Source organism: Capsicum annuum, chromosome 2, assembly GCF_002878395.1.
Source record: "Capsicum annuum cultivar UCD-10X-F1 chromosome 2, UCD10Xv1.1, whole genome shotgun sequence".
Lineage (NCBI taxonomy): Eukaryota > Viridiplantae > Streptophyta > Magnoliopsida > Solanales > Solanaceae > Capsicum > Capsicum annuum.
In genome coordinates, this window is record NC_061112.1 from 3,775,890 (window position 1) to 3,782,230 (window position 6,341).

The 6,341-nt window shown below is 32.8% G+C and overlaps 1 long non-coding RNA gene across 1 annotated transcript; it reads left to right on the forward strand.

Moving 5' to 3' along the window:
- Window positions 1-234: 234 nt before the first annotated feature.
- Window positions 235-5,919, forward strand: LOC107853229. Its single transcript, XR_001669704.2, has 3 exons — window positions 235-360; window positions 2,337-2,431; window positions 5,649-5,919. It is a non-coding gene; the product is annotated as an uncharacterized LOC107853229 (long non-coding RNA).
- The last annotated feature ends 422 nt before the right edge of the window (window positions 5,920-6,341 follow it).

Sequence of the window (6,341 nt, forward strand, 5' to 3'; positions counted from 1 at the left end):
GAAATACAGGGGGTATTTACCCGTCACTAACCTTTATATATTTACGGGGGTTATAAACCCCCGCTATTCATCAAAATATATTTGCGGGGGTTTATCATCAAAATAATAGCGCGTAATTTGCCTCCATTTTACATAAAAATAAATAAATAATATTTTTCATTAAACTACATTTGTGGGGTTTATAAACCCCCGCTATTCATCAAAATAATTCATCAAAATATAGCGCGTCATTTTCCTCCATTTCATTCCCCTCTTTACTTTCTCTCTCTACCTCTCCCACAGAAAACTTTATTTCTCTCTCTATACTTATAGAGAGGCCGCTGCATGCTGATGATTCTAGAGGTGCTGATGATTCTAGAGGTAGAATTTTACTTAATTTCTCTCTCTATGCTGATTGTTTGGTATTTTTTCTTTTTGAATTTATCTTTTCCCACCTTTTAGCTAAAGAAATTTTGTGTATTAGAATCCCCTATTTCCCCTTTACAAGATGATATTGGAGAAGGAAATGTTTGAGAAGAACGAGCTAGAACAACTTTTACAATTTTTTTTATCGTTGAACGGAAAAGAGATATTGTTGATGCTTTTTCTGAGATTTGGGGGACTTTGTTTTTAGGTAAGTCAAGTCAAGTCATCCCCAACCACTGATTGTATACAGAATGTCCCTTTGATTAATCCAACATTGTTAGGTCTTGTTTCAAATAAACTAAACTAATTTTCTTCTGTTGCTAATTAATCAAGATTTATTAGTTAGTGTTTAATTGGAGTAGTATACACCTTTCATTTTAAGATGACTGTCATGTCTTCAACTAATAACAACGAGATGACGCTCAACTACATACTAGCCTATCACCCTAAGTGACCTCCATAACTTACTGACTACAATCCTTTTTTACTTATTAGTTCTAGATAAGATTATTTATAAGTATTAAGTGAATTTCTTAGCATAATACAAATTAAAGTTTGAGCTAACAATAATATCTAACAATAAATCTACCCCTACCATAGCATTAGTTCTTATATTAGTTAAAAAAGTATCATGTCCTTCACTAAATTTTTTGACAATCTCTGTACAACACATAGATGAAGGTAAAGAGTAAAATTTTTAAGTATTGAACACACAACATTAAGACAATGAGTGGAGGGACTGAGAATATTTACAAGTAATAATCTTTTGCTGTTGCACCTCACCAAGTAGGAGACAATGCACGTCTTTGAAGAAAGTAATGCTGCCCAGAATATCTGGACCTTTTTTGCTGAAACTTTAGAATAAGGCACCAGAAAATTTTACATCTTTTTAAAGATATATCAAGGGTCGATATAGGTTGGAAAAGATACATGTTACTTTGTAGAAATGAAGTATTTTTCAAAGGGTGTGCTTATTGAGCTAAAAATGAGTATCTGCTTGCAAGCACGTCTACGCATTGCTACAATTTATCATTTGAATTTCTGAATTAAAGGCTAATAGTGAGGATACGAGGATCAAAGAAATAAATTAAAGTAGTGGCGCTTAATTAATACTCATGTATCTTTATTTATTCATGTTTGATTTGAATTAAACTTGCAAGATTTGGTTTTAGTTACAAGTTCTAACCCTCCACTATAAATTGAATAAATTAATCTAATGCACAGTTAGCATGTGTTGGGACTTCGATTAATGTATATCTAGTTTCTCACATTGAAAATTTTAGGAGATGCTGATAAGCTTTTAGAATGTATTCTTGTTGGGTTGTTAGTAATAAAATCATATCCATGTTGATTGAGGTAGAGTTGATTGTTTGAATGAAGAAAAGATGACCTTTTCTTGTCAAAGTTAATTATGTTGCAACAGTCAGTTTTTCAATAGGTCCTGTTTTGTGTAGGATTGAGGTATTTCACAATGTGTTTTTCTCTGATAGTTAGACCACAGGGGCGAGCTGTGGGGGCGGAACATATATCAGAGTTGGGTTTTATGAATGGGCATTATAGTAATTTTAAGCTATATTGCAAATGTATGATTTGCAGCGACTGTGTGAAGAAAGATTTTTTTCTCTTGGTGGGTGGAAAATTATAATTTTGCTAATGAAAGATTTTTTTCTCTTGGTGGGTGGAAAATTATAATTTTGCTAATGCTGGAGGGCTCATCGTGTTTTCATAGCTAATTCATTTAGTCCACATCATTTAAAACTCTCTGTTCGAATAGGTATCATCATCTTTTTTTCTTTTTCTTCCAAAAATCTGTTTGTTCTTGTTTCTTAACGTTTTGTTTATTTCAACATTAATAGGAAAAGAAGTTCTTTTCTGTGAATTGTGAAAAGAAGCAATGAATTCTAATTGAATTGTAAATATTATTTATTCAGGTACATCAATTCGAGGAAGTAATCTAGTAATATCAAGTTTTTGCTGAGAGTAGTTCAAGGATTGCTACAGAAGAATTTCAAAGGAACTCTGACAAGTAACTTGTTTATCCAATTATTTTATGTTTACATCGACTAGTGCAGTTAATGGAATTATATTGAATGCGTATATATGAGTTTTTGGTTATGTTTTTTTCTCATTTCTGATATTATATTGTTTGGTGAGTAATTGAGTTTTTTGTCAGGGTGTTCTTGTTGTTTATGTAATTTACTCGTATCCAAGGGCTTGATTTGGTCTGACTTTTTGAGGATGCTTTCTGTTGAATCAACCACCAGTTTTCTACCTCTAATTAGTTGTTCTGTGACTGACTTCCTTCTTTTCTACACTTTGCTCACTTTTCTTTACTCTGACCCAATTAGTTATAATTGAAGAACAGTTTTCCACAGTTTTCCAATTAGTTAAGATTCAAAATTTATCATTACACAAGATCTTGAATGATGTCCTTTTACTTGGTGTTGCATGACTTTCCTCTTTCTTACTTGTAAACTTAACCCATGAGTTTTTGGTTATGCTATTGAGTAGTAATATTTATTTTTTCATGCCTGTAAATTTAGTCGAGTTGTGCGAAAGTTGGTTCGGACATCACAATTATCTATTAGAGTGATTTTTCATAAGATATGTTGTTATGTATGTTCTCTGTTCGGGTTCAATAATTTATTTATTTCCTATTACCTTCACTTTTCTTCTTCATGAAATCTTAATAGGTGATATTTAGCATATTCATCAAATTATTCAATGGATAGATCTTGGATTGGAATGCTAAGAAATACACCAGAGTATTTGCTTGGTTTGAATCAGTTTCTACATTTTGCATTTACCAATGAAGCTATAGGAGATAAAATAAAGTGTCCATGTCCTTTATGTGGTTTTAAAAAGTGGCAAACAAGAGATGTGGTGTTTCACCATTTGATGAACAAGGATTTTCCTGATCATTACGTCACTTGGGTTATGCATGGGGAATTAAATATTTTGCCTAATTCCAGAAACATTGAGGTCATTCAAGATGCACCACCTTTTCAAAATTCTATTGAATTATTGATTAATGAAGCATTCGGGGGTTTAAGGTCTGAGGGTATTGATGCAGGTACGTCACAAGTAGCGGAAGAAGAAGAAACTTTGCATGATTTGTCTGATTCAAATAACAAAGATTATATGCACCACATTTTTAATGAGGGGTGTATCTGGTCTAAATCGTGAAGTTGAGGAGGGTATAATTGCCTCATTTCCCTCGAGTTAAATTGAAAAGGACCTCTAGGATTAGTTGTTCTTGCTAGTTGGAGTACTGAAGGTAACATTAAATAATTCTGGAAAGAGGGTTTGTTAAGAAACCAAAGGTCCAATTAGAAGAGCGTTAACCCTGCACCTCGTCCAGGAGATAGAACTAACGGGGAAACATGTTTTGTTTCCTCACCGTTGTCCAAGTCCCCGTTGAGTAACCAAAGTTATACACCGCCTGCAAGGCTGATGTCTTCTTATTTTGGTTCATTGGATTATGCATTCTACAAAGTTTGGACATCTGTACTTGGTTTTTTATCGCAAAGATCATCTAGGCCCTTGGAGAGTTCAAAGTTAAAGAGCCAAATTTGGAGGAGAACACTTCTCTAATTCTTTGTGTGCTTTGTTATTGGAGCTTTTATTGGTATCACTCCATTTGTTTCTCTGAATTTGTCTCCAAATATAATGTCTAAACATCAAGCTTTCTCCGTTGAAGTCGTCCACCCTTATGAAAATGACCACTTATTTGATGATGTGTCTAGAAACATGACATCAACTTTAAACAGTTTAGCTTTCCTGAATAATTCTACTTCAGAGCCTAAGTTAGTATACAGTGAAGTGAAAGATAAAATTGCTGGAAATGCCTCTGTTAACCCTTTAGGAACTGTCCTACTATCTTCTTTCTATAGTGAAAGTGAAATACACTACAACATAATATGGTTTCCCAGAAATAAACATAAATTACATCTTCCCCAAAGCTTGTGCAACTAACAATCTGCATTGATTATGCAGCTTATTTTAACTTCTGAGTTTTGATTGCATACACAACCAATAATGTCCTCTTTCGAATTGGAGATTTTCCAGAAAGGAAAATTTGCAACTGCAAGTGTGAATAACATTTTTTTTATGAGGTACAACATTATACGACATTTTGTAAAGGTTATCCTTGCATTTTGAGAACTAGAAGCAGGTGGTTTTGACTAGATTGCAATAAGTTATACTTTTCCTTATCATAGATTTTATTTTCTTAAGCTCTTAGTTTTCTTTGTCATACTGCAATTTATTTCGTCTTGCAGGTTTGTTAAATTATTTTTTTCTTGGACAAAATTTAACCAGTCTATCCTATATTATCTTATTACATGATGGTGGTTGTGTGTGAGAATTTGTTTTCGTCCATGATAGTGTTTGTTGGTACAAAATGCCTTTGGACGAATTTGCAGTTTTGGTATTTGGTTCACTTCCTCATGCCTCCGACAATTTGACTATGATCCATATCTTTGCGAATAATAATATTCATGGCACTGGGGTGGTTAGGGAATACGATGTGGTTATATGGTATTGATAGGGCTCTATAATCCATTAAATTCATTATTGAAGAGTATCACTATTATCTCTCTTTGCATAAAGCTTATAATGAGGAATCTGGGAATTCTGAAAAAAATTGAACACTCAAATTCTGGGAATTTTACTTTCCACATACAAAGAATAGTATGAGGTTTAGCTTGTTTGATTGAGATGAATAGCTCCCTTTTACCTTAAAGAATCGATGAACAACTAGCAGAAGTGCATGAAGCTGATTTATTAAGAAAACTAAGTTAGTTAATAAGTCTGGAAAACTTAACATATTCATTCCGTATATATAGTTTTATGTTCGACTGAGAATGCTTTGGGTTCTTGCTTCTCACCTTTTTCTTCTTAGTTAAAGACTAAAGCATTCAAAATATTTTGTATGTTTTATTAAAATGGATCAACAGGGTGGGTTTTAAAAATTAAACTAAAATGTGCGACCAATTAGAAAATGACATGTGGCTTTTTACAAGAACCAAAATATTGACTTGAGTTCCATCCATTGACCGTTAGCTTGAGGGCATTTTAATACTTGAAACTGATTGAGTAGTTTAAAACTGTAACGTGGAGTAGTTGTTGATTGATCTATTTACATTTATCATGATGTTTTTAGTTGTACGTAAATATAAATGTTTTACAATAAGGACTGAAAGTTTATCTGATTGATTTTTATATTTTGCATTTTTACGTAGCCAAGTGATGCGGCCAGTGAACCTATTTCGCCCATGGATGCAAGGAGACCACGTGATGATTGTGATCCTAATGACACTCATTGATTTCATTGCAAATTGTCTTGGATGTAGTTGCGTATGTGGTTGGAGTGAATCTTAAAATACTGAAGTTTTTGTGTTTAAATTTGATTTTGAAGATACTACTTAATGTTTAAAAATTGGAGTTGAATATTTAATTTTGAAGTTTAATGTATTTTTGACATGTTTTTCAATTACAATATTTAATTATTCATGTTGTGTTAATGATATATGAATTGAACAAATATTGGATTCTAGGTTATGCCTAAAGAAACAATTAAATTTGAGCTAAAATTAGAATTTATAATCATTAATTGAAATTGATGGGCCCCACTAAATTAAAAAAAAATATTAAAAATAGCGGAGGTTTCAAACTGCCGCAACTTTTAACACTAATTTTTTTTAAAAAAAATGAAAACAAATAGCGGGGGTTTTAAACCGCAGTAACTAGTGAATACATTTTATTATAAAAAAGATTAGCGGGGGGTCGACCGCCGCAAAAGAACCGCCGCAAATTAATTGTGGCGTCATAAAAAAACTGCCGCAAAGTGTTTGTGAGGGCCCGTATTGTGGCGGTTTTAGTAACCCCCGGAAACAAAATGTAAAAATAACCCACGCAATTCAATCCCTTTTTTT